This window comes from Dama dama, chromosome 6 (assembly GCF_033118175.1).
Source record: "Dama dama isolate Ldn47 chromosome 6, ASM3311817v1, whole genome shotgun sequence".
NCBI classification, from domain to species: Eukaryota; Metazoa; Chordata; class Mammalia; order Artiodactyla; family Cervidae; genus Dama; species Dama dama.
Window position 1 is genome coordinate 31,675,335 of NC_083686.1, and position 27,166 is coordinate 31,702,500.

Here is a 27,166-nt window from a genome sequence, read left to right on the forward strand (position 1 = left end):
CAGAAAAAACACATGCACCCCAATGTTCATTGCAGCACTGTTTATGATAGCCAAGACATGGAAGCAACCTAAATGTCCATCAACAGAGGAATAGATAAAGAAGACATACATATATTCAATGGAATATTACTTAGCCATTAAAAAGAATGATATGATTCCATTTGCAGCAACATTAATGAACCTAGAAAATGTCATACTGAGTGAAGTAAGTGAGACCAAGAAGGAGAAATATCATATGACATCTCTTATATGTGGATTATAAAAAGAAATTATACAAATGAACTTGCAAGATAGAAAGAGACTGACAGAAAATGAACTTATAGTTGCTGAGGGAAGGAGATAGAGAGTTTGGGAAGGTCATGTACACACTGCTATATCCAGAGTGAATAAGTGACAAGGACCTATTGGATAGTACATGGAACTCTACTCAATGTGGCAACCTGGATGGGATGGAGATTTAGGGGAGGATGGATACATCTATATGTATGGCTGCGTCCTATAGCTGTTCATCTGAAACTACCACAACATTGTTAATTGGCTATACCCCAATACAACATAAAAAGTTTAAAGTTTGAAAAAAAAAGGACCAATAATAATAAAATGTATAGAGATTTCCTGAAGACACAATAAATAAACACACATTTATTTCAGAAAAGTATACTAACAGCAAAATCACTGAAAGCCTATGCCATTTAAACCCCAAACTGCTCCCTTTCTCACTGTCCATCAGAAAAATAGATTCCACCCTAAGTGGGTTCAGAAAGAACACAGAGCTCTCACTCCTACAGTTCTTTTGACTGCTATGGTATCTTCTTAGAAGAGTCAAGTCATTTGAATTTCTCACACATACACATCCCAGCTGTATCTTACAGAGGCAAAGTTCCAGACAAGTGTGGTCAGCAAGGTCCTCCCATCTTCCACCCAGCCAGATTCACAGGGCAAAGGTTCTCTTTAGGCAAAACATATTGAGAATACAGAATCCCAAATAGTCATTTCCTCAGCTCATTCATAGAATGGAGATTCCAGGACAAAAGAGGCAGACTAAAAATAGATACTACTTTTTACACCTAAAAGAAGGATGCCACAGAGAGAGAGAGAGGTGTGCCACTATCCATATCCCCAGTTCTGAAGTCAGTGTTCAGGGAGTTTGACCAGAGGGAGATATAAAACATAAAACACAGAGCTCCAAGCTATTCTCAAGACACTTACTTTATTTGAATCAGATTGTGGGCAGGAAGGTCAAGCCTATGATTGCTCACAAGTTATGAAAGATTTATTGGTAAACAGTTCAGAGGAAGCTAATTGTTTCATGACAGACACAAGCTAAACCACTGGCATGCTAGTTATCAGAGAAAAACAAAGAAAGACACAGCTAAGAATAGTCTTCCTGAGGTCACAACAGATCTCAAACATTGACTTCCAAAAACATCCTTGCAAATGAAAATGAACTTCTGGAAGTCAGATTCTGGAGCAACTTATGCTTCCAAGATATTAACATAACCTATAGCACAATCAGTCAACAGTTGATGAAAGTTAACAGTAAAAAAAAAAAAAAAAAAAAAGGAGACAGTCAAAAGGAGTCCCCTACTAAAACTACTGTCAGCCCGGGGAATGTGAATATGCCCAAGACTGCACCCCCCAAATAGCCCCCAACAGAGGCTTCACACTGTAGGAGAAAGAGACTTCACTAAAATAGTCCATTTAGTTATTGCACAAATAATAGTAATAATTAATGAAACTGGAAAGGACCAGTATCCAGAGTTGCTATACTCATTATCTAAATGTCAGAGCTTAACAAAAATTTCACAGTATATAGAAACAGGGAAATGTGACCTACATGGGGGGAAAAGCAATAGAAACTGTCTCTGAGAGGTGCTAATAGTTCTAACAGGTAAAAACTTCATACGAGCTATCACAAATTGTGTTCAATGACCCAAAGGGAATTATCAAAAAGACAAAACAGTCAAATAAAATGAGAAGCTAAATATATATGTATGTATAAATATATACTTATACATATATATATAAACAATCATAAGAGAGCATTGTGAATCATTATATTCTAAAAAACTGCAGAACTTAGAAGGAATAGGTAAATTCCTAAAAACATACAATGCGTCTTCTGTAAAACAAGCTTAAAGAAGTAAAGAAAGTTATAAAAACAATGTCCCATTGACAGAGTCTACAAGCAAGAGATAGAAATCATATTTTTCAAAAGTACCAAATGAAAATTTGAGTTGAAAGTTAAAATAATTGAAAAAAATCACCAGAGGCAGTTAGTAGTAGATTTGAAGCAGCAGATGAAAAATTCAGCCAACTTAAGATAGAGCAGTAAGATAATATAATCAAAAGAACAGAGATAAAAATGAATAGGAAAGTGAACAGAGGGATAGCAAATCATGGAATATAATTAAACACACTATTAAACACAATTAAACACACTAACATACACAAAATAGGGGTACCATAAGAAAAATGAGTAAAGCAAAATATTCAAAAATATAATGCTGAAAAATATCCTAAATATGATGGCAAATATTAATCTATACAGCCCAGTATTTCAATCAGTTCAAAGTAGGATAAACATAGGAGAGCCATACACAGACACTAGTAAAATACTGAAAGCTAAAGACAGAAAATCTTAAAGTGCTAAGAGAAACTAATACATCCACACAAGTGAACTGCAATAAGATATTACTTATATTTCATCAGAAAGGATGGATGCTCTATGGCAGTGGGATGACATATTCAAAGTGCCGAAAGACAAAACTGTCAGTCAAAAATTCTATGTCAACAAAGCTATCTTTCAAAAATGAGGACAAAATACAGATAATCCTCTGGCCCTCATGCCTTCCCCTGCCCCCGACAAAAAATAAAAATAAAAAAGACTTCATTGCTGAGTAAATTCGCCTTACAGGAAAAACTTGAGGAAGTTCTTCAGGCTGAGGATGGTAAGGTGAAGTGAAGTGACGGTAAAGTGGCACAGTCGTGTCTGACTCTTTGCAACCCCGTGGACTGTAGTCTAGCAGGGTGCTCTGTCCATGGGATTCTCCAGGCAAGAATACTGGAGTGGGTTGCCATTTCCTTCTCCAGAGGATCTTCACAACCCAGGGGTCAAACGTGGATCTCCCACATTGCAGGCAGATGCTTTACCCTCTGAGCCACTAGGGAAGCCCTGGTAAAAGACGATAAAACCAGTCTGCAATTCTAATCCGCATGATAAACCAAAGAGCACTGGTAAAGATAAGAAATTTTGTAAGACAGTACAAGCACATATTTCTTCTCTTTCTTCTCTTAACAAATATAAAAAAGCAAGCATGTAAATCATGTACATAGTTGTATTGTTAGACATATGATGTATAGTTAATATATTTGTCAAAAGCAAGATAAAGTAGGTGGTGATAACAAGCTGTATTAAAGAAAAGAATGATGCTACATGATAACATGAATACATGGAAACAAACATAGAAAATAAGAATAGGTAACTAAAAAGGTTATCATAACCACTGAAATAATATATACTTATTCTCATTTTACCTCATTTTGCCTTAAAAAAGGATAAAATTATGTAAATTCTAGTATACAATACATACACTAGTATATAATTACTTGTATGAATATAGCATGTATAACAATGACAGCACAAAAGTTTCCAGTAGAATAGAGCTTTTAGGAGCATTTTTTTCAGTATTGAAAAGGAATTAAGTTAGTATAAAACTAATAAAAATTCTGATAGTTTATCATGTATATATAATAAACCATAGAACAATACAAAAATAATTTAAAATCATTAAATGAATTGAGATGTTGTGCTAGTAAGTATTCATTTGATGCAAAAGAAAGACATAAAAAAAAGAACCTGAGCAAATAAAATGACATGCAGATAAAAGTAAAATGACAGATATAAATCCAACAGTAACAATATTAACACAAAATGTAAATAAATTAAAAATTCAATCAAAAGACATGTATTAAAGATTGTAATGTAAATATTCAACTATGTTACTTAAAGATACAGTATAAATTCAAAGATACAAATAGGTGGAAATAAAAGAATATAGTAGGATATATATCATATGAACAGCAACCATTAAAAAAATCTGGAATGACTATATTAATATCAGCCACATAAACTTAAAAATGTTACAATAGATGAAGAGACATATTTTATTATAAAAGTGAGAATCTATCAGTGTGAATATGTATCAGTTATAAAGACATATCTACCTAACATCAAGACCAAAACACATGAAGCAAAAGCAGGTAAAAATTAAAGGAGAAACAATTCAACATTAATACTGGAACATTTTACTCACTTACATTTAATAATAGAAACCTAGGCAGAAGATCAACAAAGGAAACAGAAGAATTCCATAACACTATAAACCAATTAGATTTTAAGAGACATCTATAGAATACCCCATTGTAAAAAGAATAAAATACGCAACCTACTCAAGTGCACATAAATATTTCCCAAGATACACTACCACTAGTGAATTTTTTAAGTCTCAATAAATTTTAGAAACTCAGATTATGAGATGAATGGCCTCTGGCCACAATGCAATAACAATTAAAAATTTACAAATAAATTGAGAAATTCACAAATACATGGAAATTCGTTCAGTTCAGCTCAGTCGCTCAGTCATGACCGACTCTTTGTGACCCCATGAATCGCAGCATGCCAGGCCTCCCTGTCCATCACCAACTCCCAGAGTTTACCCAAATTCATGTGCATCAAGTCGGTGATGCCATCCAGCCATCTCATCCTCTGTCGTCCCCTTCTCCTCCTGCCCCCAATCCCTCCCAGCATCAGGGTCTTTTCCAATGAGTCAACTCTTAGCATGAGGTGGCCAAAGTATTGGAGTTTCAGCCTCAGCATCAGTCTTTCCAATGAACACCCAGGACTGATCTCCTTTAGAATTATTCAAAAAAAGCATCACAGATGAAAGCAAAAGAAAAATTAGAAAATAATTTAAGAGAGAAAATGAAAAACAAAAATTATGAGAGTACACTGTTAAGAGGGTTGTTTAAAACCTAAACATCTACATTAAAAAATAAATATTTCAAATCAATAACTGTCGAGACTGGCTTGACAAGCAGGGTTTCTGAAAGTGCAATACTGTGAGAGAATGAGAAACGAGACAGGAGAATTCAGAGAAAAGTGAGGATCAGGGGACCAACCCCACTCCAAGGTGAAGGTGCCGAAACTGAATCCAAGCCAGCTTTATTATACTTTCAGCCATGAATGAAAGAATATGTGGGGAGTTAAACTATAACTCACGTGGCCTTCAGGGCCAAAGAATAAAATGATCATTAACCATTGAGTAATTAAGAAACAGTAATCGATAACAAATCAGTAAGTAAGACTAATAATATTCTTATCTACAGATTTTCCACCAGATACGTAAAACATGTGACTCTGAGACACCAGTTGAGAACCAGTCTGTGGTCGGTTTTCCGACCCCAGGATCATATCTTGTTTTCAAGATTATGAACTATTCCCTCTGGACTTGTTCCAAGAGTCTCATACCTTAGAGCATCCAGTTCATCAATAATTATAAATTTCTTTTGTGGCCCTTGCCGGGGTCTGCTTTTCTTTTATTCTTCCTGTCTCTAACAAATAGCCTAAATTTATACCTTAAGAAATCAGAGTATGGAGAAAGATAGGTTCCAGTTCAAGATGGTGTTTAGGAGCCTAAATTGCCAGTCTAACCCAGAAAAATTCACACTCTTTTGCAGGAATGTTTTTTGAAGTTGATGTTATGTCAAAGAATAAATTATGCCAAAGAGTATTCTGCTTATGTTTTCCTTTAAGATTTTCCTCTAAGTGTCCAGTCTTACATTTAGATCTTTAATTCATTTTGAGTTTATTTTTGTGTATGGTGAGAGAGTGTTCTAATTTCATTTTTTTTCATGTGTAGCTGTCCAGTTTTCCCAGCACCACTTATTGAAGAGACTGTCTTTTCTCCACTGTATATTCTTGCCTCCTTTGTCATAGGTTAGATGAACATAGGGTTCATGAGTATTTCTTGACTTTCTAGGACACAGTTCAGAGAGGTTTTTTTTCATTCTTTTCTCTTTGTGTGTGCCTAGTTGTTCAGTTGTGTCTGACTCTTTGCAACCCCATGGACTGTAGCATCCCAGGCTCTTCTGTCCATGGGAATTCTCCAGGCAAGACTGGAGTAGATTGCCATGCCCTCCTCCAGGAGATCTTCCTGAGCCAGGGATTGAACTGAGGTCTCCTGCATTGCAGGCAGCTTCTTTACCAGCTAAGCTACCAGGGAAGCCCTTTTCTTTCTATCAACTGGATAATACCAAGACATCTGTTTTCAAGTTTGAAGATTCTTTCTTGTGCTTGATTGAGCCTATTGTTGAATTTCAATATCAATTGCATTTTTAATTTCATTCATTTATTTTTTAGTTACAGAATTTCTGTTTAGTTGCTTTTATAATTTCTTTTTTGCTTATCAACTATTTGTTTTGTTCAGGTGTTGTTTTTCCTGATACTGTTGAATTATGTATGTCCCCTTTAATCTCACTGAACTTTCTAAAAATAATTATTTTGAATTACTTCCTGGCAACTCATAGATTTTCATTTTTGGGGGGTCAGTTACTAAAAAATTATTGTGTTCCTTTGGTAACACAATAATTGTCTCACTGTGCCCAGAGGGAACTGTCACATTTCTAACCTTTTGGGGCTCATTTTATTGGCAAAAGTCTCTCAGCTGAAGTTGGCTGTGATAAAAATGAATGAATAAGTTGTCATATCTTTGTTCCTGGGAGTACATGGCTGCATAATCTCTGTGTGGCTATCAGCATCTGTGAGGACTGCATGGGTCTTCAGTGACCAAGGCCAGAGAGCTAGTTCTTGATGGTTGCAGCAGTAACTAGAGCTATTGGGGTCCTTGGCAGTGAAGTCTGCTGGCGTCCTCCTGCTGGGGATCTCCAGCGTGGTCCATGACACGTAGTCACAACTGAGGGGATCCTTCTTGGCACCAGGCACAGTGCAGTGGGACTGAGAGGGGCAGTGAAGCAAAGGTCCTGAAATTATGTTCCTGTGTAACTACTACACTGCCTTGGCCCTGATGTGCCAGAGTACATGCTGGAGCAGTGGTGTCAGAGTCTAAGGTACAAGCACGTGCAGATTTGTGATAGAACTTAGGTCTGTGGCTGGTTTGCTTCAGTGACTTGCAAAGGGAAGGGGTGGGTGCAGCAGCGGTAAAGGGCCTGAGGTGACAGAGCACAGTAGTGGCTTAGGCCCCAAGGGACTGAACGTTATAGCAGCCCAGCCTGACGACGGTGCATCAAAATTCCAACACTTACCCCAGGGGAAGTCTCAGAGCAGCATGATCCAGTGATGTTAAAAGTTGTTAAAAGTTAAGGGCAAGTTAAAGTCAATGTCAGGACCCAGGGCTGTGGTACAGAAAAGGAGTGGGGCGGCCCCGGTAACAGTCGGTCAAGCCCTGACTTAGAACCCAACAAGGGGGTTTAGAACAGCCTGGGTAACGGCCAAAGACATGACCACAAGTACAAGATGAGGTCTACAGCTGTAGCAGCATGGCCCCAGTTATGTGGTGGTGGTTTAGTCACCCTGTTGTGTCCGACTCTTGTGACCCCATGGATTATAGCCCGCCAGGCTCCTCTGTCCATGGGATTTCCCAGGCAAGAATAGTGAAGAACTTTGCCATGTCCCTCTCCAGGGGATCTTCCCAACCCAGAGATCGATTCTGTCTCCCACTTTGCAGATGGATTCTTTACCAACTGAGCTGCCAGGGAAGCCCAACCCCAGTTACAGCAGGAAAAGAACTGACTTGGAACCTGGGGGCAGGGTGCAGTTCAGCAGCTCCTCTCACATAGACCACAAGGCTTGTGGCATCCCAATCAGAGAAAGCCAGGCACAGGATTGACAGGGCCCCAAGGGTCAGGTCCCACCACAGGGACCGTTCCAGTCTCAGGAAAGACACAACAGCAGACTTGGCAGCTCTGTGGCTGGAATCAGAGTTGGTGAAGACTGTGGAAGTCCTCAGTAACAAAGGCTGTAAACACCTATGATAGTGAGGCTTGCTGGTCTTTTCTGGCCCTATTCTTCCCCATGGAGGGAACTTACTCTGACAGAATCTCTGCTGGTGCCAAGCTGTTCTGAACTCTGTGTTCTCAATTGCTCAGTCATGTCCAACTTGGTGCGACCCCACAGAATATACCCTACAAGGCTCCTCTGCCCATGAACTTTTCCAGTCAAAAATCCTAGAGTGGTTTGCCATTTTCTACTCCAGGGGATCTTCCCAAACAGGGATCGAACCCTCGTCTCTTGGTTCCCCTGCGTTGGCAGGTGGGTTCTTTATACCACTGAGCCACTTGAAAATAAAAGTAGCTCAGTCATGTCCAACTATTTATGACCTCATGTACTATACAGTCCCTGAAATTCTCCAGGCTAGAATACCTTATTCTGGCCATTCCCTTCTCCAGGGATCTTCCCAACTCAGGGATTGAACCCAGGTCTTCCACACTGCAGGTGGATTCTTTACTGAACAATGTAGGAAGTCCCAATTCTACACTTGATCTTAGCCAAAAGACCCAGAATCTCTGAACTGGACGATGGGGTAATGCAAGTAAAATCAGTCCCACGCTTTCTATATGACCATTCTCAGTTTTCAATAATGCCTGGTTTCCGTTGCTTCTTCATTATAGTCCAGAGCTTTCCCAACATATGATTCACTGGTTTGTAGTTGTTTATTTATAGTTTTTGCTATTTCTCTGTGGGAGATACAAGTGTTGAAACCTTCAAACTGTCTATCTTGCTGTGTGTGTGCATGCTAAGTTGCTTCAGTCACGTTTGACTCTTTGCAACCCTACGGACTGTAACCCATCTATCTTATTGATGTCACCTTAACTCTAACTCTGATTGAAGGAGACTGCAGACATTCACCTGCTACAGTTTTCAGGCTAGTCTTGTCTCTTACATAACATAGTGGATTTGCATGTGTAAACTCATCAACTCTTAGATCAGTGACAGCACTGACAATACTGAACGCACTGTATAACCTAGAAGTGTTTTACTCTTTGCCCTCTCACTTGCTTTCCACTTCTGCTGATAATTAATATAATGTCCTTATTTGAGTTGTATTATATTATAAATATATAAAGTCCCATATTATAAATCAGGAGTTATAATTTAACTTCCTGATTGATTTCTCCTTTTATATATGCATGAGCAGTGGTGAAAGGATGCAGTAATATTTACAGGAGCAAAATGTCTATGAAGTGGCTCTCATTTCTGGTACTGCTACAGATGACTTGCTACTTTAGCTCTAGAAGTTGTGGAAAGGTGCTGGTGTGGCCAATGGAATACAATCATTGAATGAATATGAAAACAGTTATGGATGAACTTGTCAGGAGGGGTCGTGAGGTGACTGTTCTGACACCTCCAAATTCCATTCTTGTTGATCTCAATGAAACATCTCCTATTAAATATGAGACTTTTCCTTTGGCTAGAGAAGCCTGGCAGGTTGCAGTCCATGGGTCCCAAAGAGTCAGACATGACTGAGTAACAGCACAGTACACAGCACATTGTAAGAATTTTATCAAGCATTTGGTCAGCATGTGGACATATCTGGCAAAAGATTTGTTTGGGACACATTTTTCATTAGTAAGAAGTTTATACTGGGAATTTTTTGATGTTTTTAAGGATCTCTGTAAAGATGTTGTTTCTAACAAGTGACTTATGACAAAACACAGGAATCAGGTTTGATGTTGTTCTTGCAGATGCCATTGGATCCTGTGGTGAGCTGCTCACTGAGATACCTAAAGTACCTTTATTTGTACAATCCCTGCTTCTTGCCTGGCGATTCAACTGAAAAGATTAGTGGAAAACTTCCATTCTTACCATCCTATGTACCTGTTACGTTGTTTGAATTAAGTGATCATATGACATTCATGGAGAGGGTCAAAAATATAGGTACTTTATTTTGATTTTTGGTTCCAAATATCTAATGAGAGCACATGGAGTAAGTTTTACAGTGAAATACTAGGTAAATCATGTTTTTAGTTGGCAGCATGAAATCTTATTTTTTCTAGTTCATTTGAAGATGAATTCACATAAAGTCACATGAATTTGTCTCCTCTAAGTGAAATGAGGAAATGAAAATATAAAATGATTCAGCAAACTCATAAATATTATGGAAACTTTTATGGAACACTGCAAATAGAACTCTGTGTTCCATTTCTAGCATAGAACACTCCAGGAATTCATAAACCACAATTTTAAGGATTAAGACTTCTCCTAAAGATTATATATCTACCTTACTAAACTTCCTTTTTTAATTTAGAAAGCACCACTAGAAACCTCATAAAATTTTTGATTAATGAAGACATGTATATTGAAGAGTTACACACATATTTGTAGCAATAGTATCCAGGTAGCTTAGAAACTGTTCCAACCTGTGTAGCTCAGTTTTCCTATTATATTACACTATATTATATATTATGGGCTCCCAAGATGGTACTAGTGGTAAAGAACCTTAATGAAGGAGACTTAAGAGACATGGATTCAATCCCTAGGTCAGGAAGATCCCCTGGAGGAGGGCATGACAGGGTTCAGCAAACTCATTAATATTACATAAAAATTTATGGAATACTAAAAGTAGAACCCTGTGTTCCATTACTAGTATAGAGCATTCCAGGAAGTCATAAACCACAATCTGAAGGATCAAGACTTCTCCAAGCAATTATATATCTGCCTTACTAAACTTCAGCATCTACCTTACTAATACTCCAATATTCTTGTCTAGAGAATCCCATGGACAGAGGAGCCTAGAGAACTACTAGGTCCACAAGCTCACGGAGAGTCAGACATGACAGAAGTGATTTAGCATGCATGCATGCATATTGCATTTTATACATGCACATACGTATTTGCTTTATCAAAAAACAGACACTTTGAAACATCTTTGGCCAAAACATTCCAAGGCTTTTTCCAAAAATTACCTAATATATGCATGTGACAAGATAGTCACTTCATCAAAGATTTGTTTTTGTTTTTCCTTTCAGGAAGACCCAGTACAACATTTGAGATAAGAGGGAAAGCTGAAACATGACTCATCATGATATCTATTGGAATTTAGAATTTCCTCTCTCAGTGCTACCAAATTTCAAATTTATTGGAGGCCTCCTCTGCAAACCTGCCAAATCTCTTCCTTTCTGGATTTATTTCTCCACTGATCTCCAGTAGCATATTGGGCACCTACAAACCTGTGGAGTTTGTCTTTCAGTGTCCTATCTTTTTGCCTTTTCATACTGTTCATGGGGTTCTCAGGGCAGGAATACTGAAGTGGTTTTCCATTCCCTTCTCCAGTGGACCATATTTTGTCAGAACTCTCCACCATGATTCATCCATCTTGGGTGGCCCTACACAGCATGGCTCATAGTTTCATTGAATTAGATAAGTAATAAAGTATTACTTAGCTTTCAGAAGAAAATTCTGACACATGACACAATAGTGATGAATTTTACTCTAAGTGAAATAAGCTAGTCCAGAAGGACAAGTACTATAAAAGTCCAAAGTATCCAGTCTAGTTAAATTTGTAGAAACATAAAACAGAGTGATGGCTGCCAGAGGCTGAGGAAAGAGGAAAATGTAGTTTCTTAATGATATAGTCTTCCATTTTTGCCAGATGAAAAAGTTCTGGTGATTCGTTGCACTATATGAATACACTTAACACTACTGAACCATACCTTTAGGAATGATTAAGATGGCAACATCTTTTAAAAAGCTACTATTCTAATAATTCCAGAATATAGCCGATGTTCTCTCTTTAGGTGTTTGGAGCAACTTTTCAATATGTTAGCTATGCTGTCGCTCCTTTGTGATGAGGTGTCTTGCTGATCTTGTTTGTGACGCCAGTTTTCTCGCCATTCACGGTGTTCACAGTGTTCGCTGAACCCAGGGTAGGCAAGGCACAAGCTAAGAGGCTGGTAGGAGGCTCAAGGAGCCACAGGAACTGCAGACAAGGTTATTCTCTCCTGACTGGCACGGCAGCCATGAAACAGCTTCTCTCCTGGCTGATGCAGCATCTGTACCAGCAGCCATAACATAACCATAACCTAGCCATAACATAACCTCATGTGACATAACCATGGGTCACGCCATTGTAGCCCCAGTGCAGCAGCAGCCAGGGTGAAGCTCCTACAGGTCTACTGCACAAAGCAGCCCGTGACCGGAAGTACCTCGGGATGTGCATGCACACTGCTACATCTGCTACAGCTCCCATCTGTTACATAACCGTGCAAACTCATTGTTTACAGAACATGGGTGAGAGGGCCTGAGACCATGGGGCGAGAGAGCCTGACTAGAGTCATCTTATTAATTTCCCCACAGGAAGCAATTTTTTTTTTTTCCACAGGAAGTGAAAGAGTTTACCCAGAGCTCTGGAGAAAAAGATATTGTGGTGTTTTCTTTGGAGCCAATGGTTATTAACAGAAGAAAGGGCCAATATGATTGCATCAGCTCTTGCCCAGGTTCCACAAAAGGTAGGTAAAGTAATTTAAGAGTGGAAAAATTTTTAATGAGTCACTTATATAATATAAAAGATGTGATTACAGACAATTTCCGCAACAAAGGTCAACTACTATGATAGCTCCAACTTATCTCAGATATTTATACAAACCATAATATATATGACAAGGTCTACAGTGGTGTAATCACTCACCTAGGGCCAGATCCTGGAATGTGAAGTCAAGTGGGCCTTAGAAAGCATCACTATGAACAAAGCTACTGGAGGAGATGGAATTCCAGTTGAGCTACTTCAAATCCTGAAAGATGGTTCTGTGAAAGTGCTGCACTCAATATGCCAGCAAATTTGGAAAACTCAGCAGTGGCCAAGGGACTGGAAAAGGTCAGTTTTCATTCCAGTAACAAAGAAAGGCAATCCAAAGAATGTTCAAACTACTGCACAATTGCACTCATCTCACACGGTAATAAAGTAATACTCAAAATTCTCCAGGCCAGACTTCAGCAATACATGAACCATGAACTTCCAGATGTTCAAGCTGGTTTTAGGAAAGGCAGAGGAAACAGAGATCAAATTGCCACATCCCCTGGATCATCAAAAAAGCAAGAGAGTTCCAGAAAAACATCTATTTCTGCTTTATTGACTATGGCAAAGCCTTTGACTGTGTGGATCACAATAAACTGTGGAAAATTCTGAAAGAGATGGGAATACCAGACCACCTGACCTGCCTCTTGAGAAACCTATATGCAGGTCAGGAAGCAACACTTAGAACTGGACATGGAAAAACAGACTGGTTCTAAATAGGAAAAGGAGGATGTCAAGGCTGTATATTGTCACCCAGCTTATTTAACTTATATGCAGAGTACATCATGAGAAACTCTGGGCTGGAGAAAGTACAAACTGGAATCAAGAATTCCAGGAGAAATATCAATAACCTCAGATATGCAGATGACACCACCCTTATGGCAGAAAGTGAAGAGGAACTAAAAAGCCTCTTGATGAAAGTGAAAGAGGAGACTGAAACACGTGGCTTAAAGCTCAACATTCAGAAAAACTAAGATCATGGCATCTGGTCCCATCACTTTATGGGAAGTAGATGGGGAAACAGTGGAAACAATTTCAGACTTTATTTTGGGGGGCTCCAAAATCACTGCAAATGGTGATTACAGCCATGAAGTTAAAAGACACTTACTCCTTGGAAGGAAAGTTATGACCAACCTAGATAGCATATTACAAAGCAGAGATGTTAAATTTGCCAACAAAGGTCCATCTAGTCAAGGCTATGCTTTTTCCAGTGGTCATGTATGGATGTGAGAGTTGGACTATAAAGAAAGTTGAGCACCTAAGAATTGATGCTTTTGAACTGTGGTGTTGGAGAAGACCCTTGAGAGTCCTCTGGACTGCAAGGAGATCCAACCAGTCCATCCTAAAGCAGACCAGTCCTGGGTGTTCATTGGAAGGACTAATGCTGAGGCTGAAAATCCAATACTTTGGCCACCTCATGGGAAGAGCTGACTCATTGGAACAGGCCCTGATGCTGGGAGGGATTGGGGGCAGGAGGAGAAGGGGACTACAGAGGATGAGATGGCTGGATGGCATCACCGAATTGATGCACATGATTTTGGGTGATCTCCGGGGATTGGTGATGGACAGGGAGGCCTGGCGTGCTGCGATTCATGGGGTTGCAGAGTCGGACATGACTGAGTGAACTACTGACTGACGGTAGTTTAGAGTATCTTTTATAAAAAATACTTTGGTTTAACATTATCAAAATGAAAAGTATTAAGAGATCCTGTATGAATTTTGATATTATAATGGGATTGTGGGCAGGAAGATAAACCATCAAATTCTGCTTTGTCATTTGTCCTTTTCATTGAAGGACTCTTGAGGACACAGTAAACATACAAATATTCTCAAGAGTTAAATTTTAACAGTAAATGCAGTAGCACAAAGACATTATGCAACAGTGATAAAAATCTAGAATGCATCATGAAGATTGTGCTTGCCAGATAATCCTGGCCCCTTTCATTTCCCCTAAATTTTAAAATAGCCTTATCAGTGTGCTTTGCAAGGTACTATTCAGAGAAAGGATGGTCAGGGTTCCCCAAGAGACCTCCAGATCCCATCCAGACACAGTGACTTAGAGAAAGAGAAAATCAGCCTCCCTGGTGACTTGGTCCTGCCAAAGCCTGAATCAGGAAGATCAAAGAGAAGATGGGGTCCTGCCCTTAAGTAAACCCTGTGCATGGTAAGGTCTGGCCTTTAATGGACCCTGCTTCTAACCTGTCACATTGCTCCTTCTGCTTGAGGAGGGAGAGGGACTGTAAGAAGGAATCAAGCATAAGGAAACCAGCGTGGAAAAGATTCAGCAGCCTCTTTTTCCATTAAATAGAGTGGTACCTTATTTTCTAATACATAAAATTCCCCTGGAGTCTTTGGATATTTTGAAACACTTTTATAATTTGCTATCTGATATTTAATCTTCTCCTAAGGACCTATGCTGTTTCTTTGCTGATAGAGTTACTTTACATTCCCAGAGCAAATAGAGGTTAAACACTATAAATTATAATCCAGTGTATGAGAATTGATTGGGAATTCCAAAATCCATACCTTACTTTTCTACTGGGTATAGAAACTACATGATTGTGACTGTCACTCCTTTGTGGTTCATTGTTAATGTGTTCATGGTCAGCTCAATAAATTTTATTATCACAAAGCTGGAACTTTTTCAACAGCATTATTGATACTTATAAATTACAAAAAATAATAATAATAATAATAAGCCTTCCTTTACAAATGTAAACTATCTCCAAATCAGGAAAGTTGGAAACACTCTTGATTCATGTCAAAAATTACTAATTATTTTTTTTTGTAGGTAATGCTTTACAATTTGTAATCTAAGCAGCTATACTTTTACTTTTCAGGTACCTTAATTAACTTATTACTAATAAATTATAAATAAGATTGATTTCTCTTAAGTGGCTGGTTCAGGTCAGTTCAGTTCAGTCACTCAGTCATGTCCAACTCTTTGCAACCTCATGGACTGCAGCATGCCAGGCTTCCCTGTCCATCACCAACTTCCAGAGCTTGCTCACAATCATGTCCATCAAGTCAGTGATGCCGTCTAGCCATCTTATCCTCTGCCGTCCCATTCTCCTCCTACCTTCAATTGTTTCTGGCATCAGGTTCTTTTCCAATGAGTCAGTTCTTCACATCAAGTGGCCAAAGTATTGGAGTTTCAGCTTCAACATCAGTCCTTCCAATGAATATTCAAGACTGATTTCCTTTAGGATTGACTGGTTTGATCTCCTTGCAGTCCAAGGGACTCTCAAGAGTCTTCTCCAACACCACAGTTCAAAAGCATCAACTCTTTGGTGTTCAGCTTTCTTATAGTCCAACTCTCACATCTATACATGTCTACTGGAAAAACCATAGCTTTGACTAGATGGACCTTGTCGGCAAAGTAATGTCTCTGCTTTTTAATATCCTGTCTAAGTTGGTTATAGTTTTTCTTTCAAGGAGCAAATGTCCTTTAATTTCATGACTGTAGTCACAATCTGCAGTGATTTTGGAGCCCAAAAAAGTAAAGTCTCTCCCTGTTTCCACTGTTTCCCCATCGATTTGTCATGAAGTGATGGGACCGGATGCCATGATCTTGGTTTTCTGAATGTTGAGTTTTAAGCCAAGTTTTTCACTCTTCTCTTTCACTTTCATCAAGAGGCTCTTTGGTTCATCTCCACTTTCTGCCATAAGGGAGGTGTCATCTGCATATGTGAGGTTGTTGATATTTCTCCTGGCAATCACTCTGCATATATGTTAAATAAGTAGGGTGACAATATACAGCCTTGATGTACTCCTTTCCCGATTTGGAAATAGTGGCTGATTACACATGTATTTTCCTTGTATATCAAAAGATGTAAAAGATGTATATCAAAATATATATGAATGAGTGGATGTATAACTCTCTTCTATAACAGAAGCCAGTTAAATATCAATTTGGAACTTTAGGACTAGTATAAAAAATAAAATTATAAAATATATAATAAACTTAAATTTTGTAAAACTTGTGAATTCTGACATTTTGTCAATGGTGTGTTTAAACCTCTGAGTGTTGAGGACTGAAGGGGTATAAAAGTTAAGAAAATTAGAAAAAAATAAAATAAAGAGATAAAGTATGTTGGTTATTAGAAATTCCCCACTGTCTTTTTGCTTTAGAATAAAGACCATCTACTACCATTTTAAAATATCTGAATTTGGCAATGAAACTACACTCGTCTATGCGATCATGTGTGAATGGTCATGATTATATTCCATAGCTGATTGAATATAGTAATAAGTATGTAAAATGTAAGTATTCCTACTGATGTCAGTCATTAGTAATTATCCTTGATTAAGATCACACATCCTTTCTTCCTTACATGCCATATGGAAGACATTTAATTAGTTATCTTTCAACCTCTTGAGTTCTAATGCTATAACTTTAAACTCATTGAATAAGGTATTTTCATTACCCTAACAGGTTCTATGGAGATATGATGGCAAAAAAACAAACACCTTAGGACCCAATACTCATCTGTATAAAACAGAATGACCTTCGTGGTAAATATTGGCAGAAAAAATGCTAAAAACATGATTAACAGAGTGATAGTACTTCAATAAGAAACAAACTTATCAAGTGTTTATTATTAAAACTTTCAGAAAGAAAACTTTACTTCTGTGTTTTTACTCCCAGCACTGGAGGGGAGAAGGAAAATGTATCATAGTTGGCACTGTAGTCTACCTGGTCATGTCCCTTATGCCCAGAATTAAAATATCTTCATTTTGCCTGTAATTGCTTCTAACAGTGAATAGCTTAATGGGTTATTGTTCTACCTCTGAATTCTTTTCTTACTCCTATTGCTTCTCCTGTGTAGAAGTATTTTAAATACTACTGATAAATAACAGCCTTATTTATTACCAGTGACTCTCTATTTTCTACAGAAAAAAAATGCACAATCATTTTCATGAAGTGGTAGCATGTTTCTTAATAAAATGAAGATTCTCCTTTCTTTGGTTCCACTGCTACTACCATTACCCTTTCTGTAACCTTGACACCATTCTCATCAGATTAAATGACTTCCTTAATCTTTATAGAGTATATTTCTGAATGCCCCCTTTTTATGCATATGTGGTTTATTTTACCCAGAGTGTTCTTTAAGTTGTTCATCTGCCAATCTTGAACTCACTTGTGAAGTTCAAGTGACAAAGCACTTCTTTCATGAAGTCTTCACTTATCTCTCCTCAGACAGGACTTTCTGGCTGTGAGTTCTGAAAGCAGTTTAAATGCAGTTTCCTGTGTGTAACCATCTGTTATCCTAAAACAGACTCCTTTTTACAGTGTCTTATAAGGCCCATTTCTCATTGTATTCTGAATTATAGTTAACAATTTTACTGAGAGTCACTCAATGCTAGGTCATCCAAAAACCAAAGGCTTTATAACTCACAGTGGAACCAACAGCACTTACGAGGCCATCTACCATGAGGTCCCTATGGTGGGCTTTCCTGTGTTTGCTGATCAACCTGATAACATCGCCTGATGGACCACAGCACACCAGGCTTCCCTGTCCTTCACCATCTCCCAGAGTTTGCTCAAACTCATGTCCATTGAGTCAGTGATGCTACCCAACCATCTCATCCTTTGTCAACTCCTTCTGCTTTAACTCCTCACTGTCATCAGTAGGCAGATTGTTCAGACAAAAAAATCTATATGGCAATAGTGATCATAAATTATACAATTGACCAGTCAAATTTCATTGGTATCTTTAGTATTGATGCATTACACTCAAAAAATCAGAACACACATCCTCAGTCTTTGCAGACTGCAGGATTTCTGCTGCTTTTTCATTTTAGCCCAGAACTTTCCCAAAATAATTTACATTGGTTTGCAGTTGGTCATTTACTGTTTTTGCTGTTTCTCTGAGGGACACAATTGTTGTGACCTCATAACCCTCCATCTTGTTGATGTCACCTTATCTCTAATTCTGTGTCACAGTGACTGCAGACGCAAGAGTCTCTCACTTGGCTATTGTTTTACACTAGTCATCTTTCTCACAAAATATAATTGATGTGTGTGTACAAGATGGGTGACAGCACTGACAAATCAATACTAAACACACTGTATAATCTTGAAGTGCTCTGCACTTTGTCTTTTCATTGGATTTCCACATCTGCTGACTATTCATGTAATCTACTTTTTTAAGGAATAGGGGTTATAATTTAACTTCTGGTTGATTCCTTCTGGATATAAGCCTGAGCAATAGCAAAAGTTTACAGTAATTATTTAAAAAGTACTACATATGAGCAAGATGTCTATGAAAAGGCTCTCACTTCTGCTGCTGCTACAGCTGACTTGTTACTTTAGCGCTGGGAGTTGTGGAAAGGTGCTGGTGTGGCCAGTGGAATTTAGTCACTGGCTGAATATAAAGACAATTCTGGATGAACTTGTCACAAGGGGTCATGAAGTGACTGTTCTGATATCTTCGGCTTCCACTATTACTAATTCCAGCAAACCATCGACTATAAACTTTGAGACTTTCCCTGTATCTTTCACGAAAAGTGATTATGAGAATTTTATAGAACTTCTTCTTGAGAAATGGAAATATACAGTGAAAGGTTCCTATTGGACCCATTTTTCAGCAGTGAAAAGTTTATTTTAGGAATTTTTTATGCTGCTTTAACTATGTGTAAAGACGCTGTTTCCAACAAGAAATTAATGACAAAACTAGAGGAATCAAGGTTTGATATCCTTATTGCAGATGCCTTTGGACCCTGTGGTGAACTGCTGGCTGAATTACTTAAAATACCATTCGTGTACATTCATTACACCTCACCTGGCCATATAATTGAGAAGAATAGCGCAAGACTTCCATTCCCACCATCTTATGTACCTGTTATGTTTTCAGAATTAAGTGATCGCATGACATTCATGGAGAGGATCAAAAATATGTTATATACACTTTATTTTGACTTTTTCTTCCCGACATACTATGAGAAGGAGTGGAATCAGTTTTACAGTGAAGCACTAGGTAAGTTGGGCTTCCTGATAGCTCAGTGGTAAAGAATCTACCTGCCAATGCAGGAGACACAGGTTCAATCCTTTGGTCAGGAAGATCCTTTGGAAAAGGAAATGGCATTCCATTCCAGTGTTTTCGCCTGGGAAATCCCATGGACAGAGAAGCCTTTTGGGCTATAGTCCATGGAGTTGGAAAGAGTCAGTTACCACTTAGCAACAAACAACTAGGTAAGTCATGTTTTTAGTTGGTTTCATTAATTCCTATTTTTCCTAGTGCCTTGGAAGTTGAGTATGTATAAATATAAATTCACAAAAATTTATCTCAAATAAGTGAAACAGTGAAATAAAAATATTAAATGACCCTCAATCTAACCAATATTATGCAAACACTTCAATTATAGGGTAGGGTAAAGCCCATTTCTAGTACTGGATAGCAGGAAGTCATTTACCACAAATTGAAGTACCTAGGACTTCTGCAAGTGACTATCCAAATTACAAAATTTCTTTTTTTAACTTAAAATCATTAGGAATCTCGTAAACTGTCTTGATAAATGAAGACATGTACATTGAGAGTTATACACATATTTGTAGTACAAATATCCAGCTAGCTTTTAGAAAATGTTTCTACTTGTGTAGAAACAGATGTATTCTGGGTTTACTTAATTATCCTAGACTATGCTATGTTATATATTTATCAAACAACAGACACATTCAAACATCTTTGGCTACAACATCCCAAGTTGTTTTACAAAAATTATCTAATGTACACACGTGACAATAGTCTCATTTGATCAAACATTTGTTGGTTTTCTTTTTACTTTCAGGAAGACCTACAACCTTATCAGAGACAATGGGGAAAGCTGAACTGTGGCTCATTCGAACCTACTGGGACTTTTCATTTCCTCGTCCACTACTCCCAAATGTTGAATTTGTTGGAGGCCTCCACTGCAAGCCTGCCAAGCCCCTGCCTAAGGTCACCTACTCCTCCTTGTTGTTCTTTGTGAATGTTGTGTTTTCAATAGGAATCATTCTGTACTCTTTCTTTGGAATGTTTGATTACAGGTAGTCAGATGTGGGAACCTGGATAAAGTGAACTTCCACTTAGAAAGTGATGTATTTCTATATCAACACAACTATCTGAATTTCATTATCATTACAGAATAAACTAGAATACATGGGACACTTTGTAATATGTCAATTACATTAGAACTTCATTATTCAACACATAGAGAAGCATCATTCATTAAAGGACATTCATAGTTATATTACATTTTATATAAAAATATATATTTTATATAAATAAAATAATAGCTATATTATCATCTGGTGATGCCATTCAACCATCTCATCTCACTATAATATGTTACTTTATAATTGTATTATAATTATTATAGGATAATTTTGTATATAGCATATTCCAGAAGTGAGGGCTAAATAGGCAATGGTGTAGGCACAGTTTCTACCACCTGACGGTCCACCTGGAATGACAGAACACAATCAAGTTGTAAAAAATGTTATAATATGGAAAGACCAGGGTGTTAAAGAAATATTCAGCATGCATCATAGAAAGGATCTCTGAATCATAGATAACTATGAGATCTGAAGGATGCTCAGGAATAAACAGAAGGAATAGGGCAGGGTTGAAAGAAGATACAGGCTTCCCTCATAGCTCAGTTGGAAAAGATATAAAAGAAAGGTAAGTGGAGTAGTTATGACAGTTGCCAAAAAGTCCAAGTTTAGTCTAGATAGGAAAAGGCTGAATAAAAAGGAGATGATGCTGATGAGGTAAGTTGCAAACAGATAATTATAAAGATTTGAAACATCTAGTAGGGGCATTGGGAAGAATATTGAAAGGATTAAGAAAGAAAGAGATGATGGTGGTGATTTAATCTCTAAGTCTTGTCCAACTCTTGCAATCCCATGGACTGTAGGCTGCCAGGCTCCTCTGTCCATGGGATTCTTCAAGTGTGAATACTGAAGCAGGTTGCCATTTCCTTCTCCAGAGGATCTTCCCAACCCAGGAATTGAGCCTGGGTCTCCTGCATTGCAGGCAGATTCTTTACCAACTGAGCTATGAGAAAAGCCCTGAGAAAGAGATAGTCATATATAATGTAAAAATAAAAAGCAAGATGTAGTCACTGGGTTGGATTGTAAATGGTTAACAGTAGGAAGAGACCATTTAGCAGATTCTTGATAGATATAGACAATAATGAGTGAAAACTAGAGTACAGTGTTCACAGAGATATTAAATTAACTCATTTTTTTCTTTATTTTAAATTAATTAATTTATTTTAATTGGAGGATAATTACTTTACATTACTGTAGGGGGTTTTGCCATATATTGACATGAATCAGGATGATTTACTTTAAATAAATTTAAATAAATCTCTGTATATATATACATTTATATATACAGTCATTTATATTGTGGGGAAAAGGCATTTATTTTAGCTAGTGCACTGGTGAAAAGCCTTAAAACTTTCAAAAATACTTTAGTATTTCATCTTCTTCATCTGATCACCAAAACCTTAAAAATTCCTAACATTAAAAAAGTTGACATTAAATGCTGCTGCTGCTAAGTCACTTCAGTCTTGTCTGACTTTTCGTGACACTATAGACTGTAGTCCTCCAGGCTCCTCTGTCCACAGGATTCTCCAGCAAGAGTATTGGAGTGGGTAGCCATTCCCTTTTCCAGGAGATCTTCCCGACCCAGGGATCAAATCCTGGTTTCCTGCACTCCAGGCAGATTCTTTACCATCTGAGCCATTAGGAAAGTCCAAACAATGCTAAATTATACTAAATCAGATATAATAAAATATTCACTTGAAAAAAAAGCAAATATAATAAGATCACAGTTTTCTTGAAGGTTAAAAAGGCATAAGCTAGAATTACAATTTTCAGGATATATATCATAGTGTATATTTGATTATAAGAATAGAGTAGAGATTAAAATGAAAGCACAAATTTTAGCATAATATCTTCAAGGTCCACCCATGTTGTCACAAATGGCAGGATTTCCTTCTTTCTTCTGGGTGAATAACATTCCATTCTGAGCATGTCTATCTGTGTGTATGTCGGTGTGTATCTATGAAACGTCTTTAAATAATTCATCCATAGGTCGGCACTTAAGGTTTTTCCCTTAGCTAATTGTGAATAATGCTGCAGTCAACATGGAAGCACATATACCTCTTCACTATCCTGTTCTTATTTCCTTTGACTATATACCCAGAAGTACAATTGCCAGATCATACAATAGATGTATCTTTAATTGTTTTAGAAACCTTCAATTTATGTTCCTTAAGGGCTAAACCAATTTACATTCCCACTGAGAGTGTACAAGCTTTCACTTTTCTCCACATTCTCACAACAATTTTCTCTTCTTGGTTATAGACTTTTAATAGAGGTGAGGTAATATCTGATTGTAATTTTGAAATACTTTTCCCTGATGATTACTGATGTGGAGTATCTTCTCCTATACCCGGTGATCATGTAGAAATCTTCTTTGTCAAGTGTCTATCTTGTTCATCTGCCCATTCTTTAACTGAATTTTGTTGTATGAGTTGTGTATATATTCTGGATCTTAACCCCTCACTCAATATGAGGTTAAAAAACTTTTCTTCCATTCTGTAGATCGCATTTTCATGTTGTAGATCTTTTGCTGTGCAGAAGCTTTTTAGCTTGATGTAGTGTAGTCCCAGTCGTGATTTTTTTTTTCTTTTGTTGTGGTCTTGATGTCATATAAAGAAATCATTTTCAAGACCAGTGCCTAGGAGTATCATCATTATACTTTCTTTTACAGATGTTATGGTATCTGGTCTTGTGTTTAAGTCATTGATTCATTTTGAGTTGTTTTGGTAATGATATAAGATACAGGTCTCGTTTTTTGTTTTTTTCGTATATTTATCCAGTTTCCTCAGAAAAGAAAGAAGTGACTAATATTTCCACAATGGATATTCTTGTCTCCCTCTCTCCTTTACTGAATATTAGTTGAATCCTGTATGCTGTTCCATGATCTCTGTGCCTATTTGGGGGCCAATACACTATTATTTGAAATATTGCAACTTTGTGGTAAATATGAAATTTGAAAGTGTGAGTCTTTTGGCTTTTGGTAATGTCAATATTTTAATAGTATTAGTCTTCTGGTCCATGTTACATGATGACTTCCATCTATTTGTGCTTTCTTCTAATTCTTACAAATTCTTATATTTATCACTATACAGATATTTTGCTTCACTGATTAAATTTATTTTAGTTAATTTCTTGCTTTTGATGCTATTGTGAATGGGATAGTTTTTTTTCAGAAGTTTCATTATTAGTACACAGAAATGGAACTGAATTCTATATAGTGATTTTATACCTTGCAACTTTACTGAATTTGTTGACTAGTTCAGGGATTTTCTTGTTGTTGTTGTTGTTGTTGTTGTTGAATCTGTGAGATTCTCTGTACAAAAAATGTCATGTCTTCTATAAAAAATAAAAATTTTACTTCATCCTTTCTATTTAGGATGTCTTTTAATTCTTTGTCTCACCTAGTTGCTCTAGCTAGAGCTTCTATTAATATATTGAATCAGTGTGGGAGTAGGCATCCTTATTTTGTTTCTGATTAGAGGAAAAGCTTTCAAGTGTTCACTATTGAGTATAACGTTAGCTTTGGGTTTCTCATATATGTTCTTTATTACACTGAGGTATTTTCCTTCTATACCCTATATGTTAAGGGTTTCATCATGAAAGAATGTCATACCTTGTCAAATGTATTTTGGACATCTATTGAGACAATCAAGTTATTTTATAGTTCATTCTATTTATCCTTGCATCCCAGAGATAAATCTCACTTGGTCTTAGTATATAATTCTTTTAATGTGTTCTTGAATTTGGCTTGTTGATTTTTTGTTGAGAAGTTTTGCATCAATACTCGAACTGGATATTGACTTTAGTTTTATCTTCTTGTAATGCCCTTATCTATTCAGTATCATGATCATGATGATGATCTTGTAGGATGAGTTTGGAAATGTTCCTACCCTTCTCTTAAATTTTTAAATATTTTTTGAAAATCTGGCATTAATTTTTCTATGATACTTCATAGAATATGTCAGTGAAGCCATCAGGTCCTGGGCTTTTGTGTGTTGATAGGTTATTGATTACCAATTCAAATTCTTTACTTGTTAGAACTGTACAGATTTTCTACTTCTTCCTGATTAAGTCTTGGTAGGTTCTGTTTTTAAGAAGTGCTCCATGCTTCTCATATATGTATTAATAATTTCTTAGCTTGCAATTATTCATGGTAGTCTCAAGATCCTATGCATTTTTTCAGTATCAGTTGTAATGTCTCCATTTCATTTCTAATCTTATTTATTTGAGTCACTTTTTTTTCTTAATTAGTCTAACTAAAGGTTTTCAATTTTGTTTATCTTTTTGACAAGACACAGAAGGACAAATACTGTAAGAAATTCTGACACGTGTAACAACATGAATGAACCTTACATTAAAGGAAAATAACTAGTCAGAAAAAGACAAATACTGTACAATTCAACTTATACAAAGTATCCAGACTAAACTCATTTGCAGAAACAGAGTAGAATGAAACTTGCCAAAGAGTGGAGAAAGAGGAAAGTAGAGTTTCTTAATGATCATAGACTTCCAGTTTTGTCTAATGAAAAAGTTCTGGAGATTGGTTGCACAATGTGAATATACTTAACACTACTATATTATACACTTAGGAACAATTAAGAAAGTAAATTTTATGCCATGTGTATTACCAAACATTATTGTAAGAAATGACTACTCTAATATCTCAAGGCAATTTCTGATTTTTCTCTCTTTAGTTGCTTATAGAAATTCCTTCAATAATGTATATTATGCTGCTGCTCTTTTGTGATGGAGCAAATTCTTTTTTCACAGGAAATGGAAGAGTTTGTGCAGAGCTCTGGAGAAAACGGTATTGTGGTGTTTTCTTTGGGGTCAATGGTCAGTAACATGTCAGAAGACAGAGCCAAGGTGATTGCATCAGCCCTCGCTCAAATTCCACAAAAGGTAGATACAATAACTTAATCACGGACAACTATTTCATGAGTCTGTTAAACTCTGTAAAGATCAGATTTTAGACATTTACTATCAGAAAGGTAAATAATATGATAGCAGCTATTTATCTCATACCTATAATATGTATAGATATGTATATATAAACCAAAATATACAGGGCAGGTGCTACTGCAGTACAGGGAGTGCCTTTGATCCATGATAATTTTAATTATTCAACATAGTAATCAAAAAGAATGATATATAAGAGACACAGTGTGACTTTTGGTGTTATTAATACAATGGTAGCATGGGCAGGAAGATTAACCAGTAAATTCTGCTTTGTCACCTGTTCCTTTTCCTTGAAGGACTCCTGAGGACACAACAGACATACAGATGCTCTTGGGAGTTAAATTTTAACAATAAATGTAGTTACGCAATATAGATTCAAGTCAAACAATTACACTGTTCATTGTATTTGGAAGTAGGGCTTAATAATTTGTAATTTAAAAGAACAAACTTCTTCCATAGCACTGATTAACTTATTATTAAAACATTATACTGTTGTTGTTCGGTCATTAAGCTATCTGAATCATTGCAATCCCATGGACTACAGCATGCTAGGCTCCCCTGTCCTTCACTATTACCCAGGGTTTGCTCAGATTCATGTCCATTGATTTAGTGATGCTATCTAACCATGTCATCCTCTGCCAGCCCTTCTCCTTTTGCCTTCAACCTTTCCCAGATCAGGGTCTCTTCCAATGAGTTATCAGGTGGCCAGAGTATTGGAGCTTCAGCATCAGCACTTCCAATGACTATTCAAGATTGGGTTCATTAAAGATTGACTGGTTTGATGTCCTTGCAGTCCAAGGGATTCTCAAGAATCTTCTCCAGCACCACAATTCAAAGGCATCAAATCTGCGGTGCTTAACCTTCTTTAAGGACTTCCCTGGTGGCTCAGATGGTAAAGCATATGCCTACAATGTGGGAGACCTGGGTTCTATCCCTAGATCAGCAAGATCCCCTGGAGAAGGAAATGGCAACCCACTCCAGTACTCTTGCCTGGAAACTCCCATGGATACAGGAGCCTAGTAAGCTACAGTCCGTGGAGTCCCAAAGAGTTGGACACGACTGAGTGACTTCACCTTATCTTACCTTACCTACCCTTCTTTAATGTCCAACTCTCATATCCATACATGATTACTGGGGAAAAAAAAATAGCTTTGATTATATATGGACCTTTTTTGGCAGATTGATGTCTCTGCTTTTAATATTCTGTCTAGATTTGTCTTAGCTTTTCTTCCAAGAAGCAAGTGTCTTTTCATTTCACGGCTGCAGTCACAATCCACAATGATTTTGGAGACCAAGAGGATAAAATATGTCACAGCTTCCACATTTTCCCCATATATTTGCCATGAAGTGATGGGACCAGATGCCATGAACTTATTGTTTTGAATGTTGGGTTTTAAGACGGCTTTTTCACTCTCCTCTTTCACCCACATCAGGAGTCTCTTAGTTCCTCTTCACTTTCTGCCATTAGAGTGGTATCATCTGCATATCTGAGGTAGTTAATATTTCTTCCAGCAATCCTGAT

The 27,166-nt window shown here is 37.2% G+C and overlaps 2 pseudogenes; both read left to right on the top strand.

Annotated features, from left to right (window-relative positions):
• Positions 1 to 9,598: 9,598 nt before the first annotated feature.
• LOC133058704 (UDP-glucuronosyltransferase 2B31-like) lies at positions 9,599 to 18,082 on the top strand (annotated as a pseudogene).
• Positions 18,083 to 18,850: 768 nt separating this feature from the next.
• Positions 18,851 to 27,166, top strand: part of LOC133058538 (UDP-glucuronosyltransferase 2B4-like) — a 17,477-nt pseudogene continuing 9,161 nt past the window's right edge.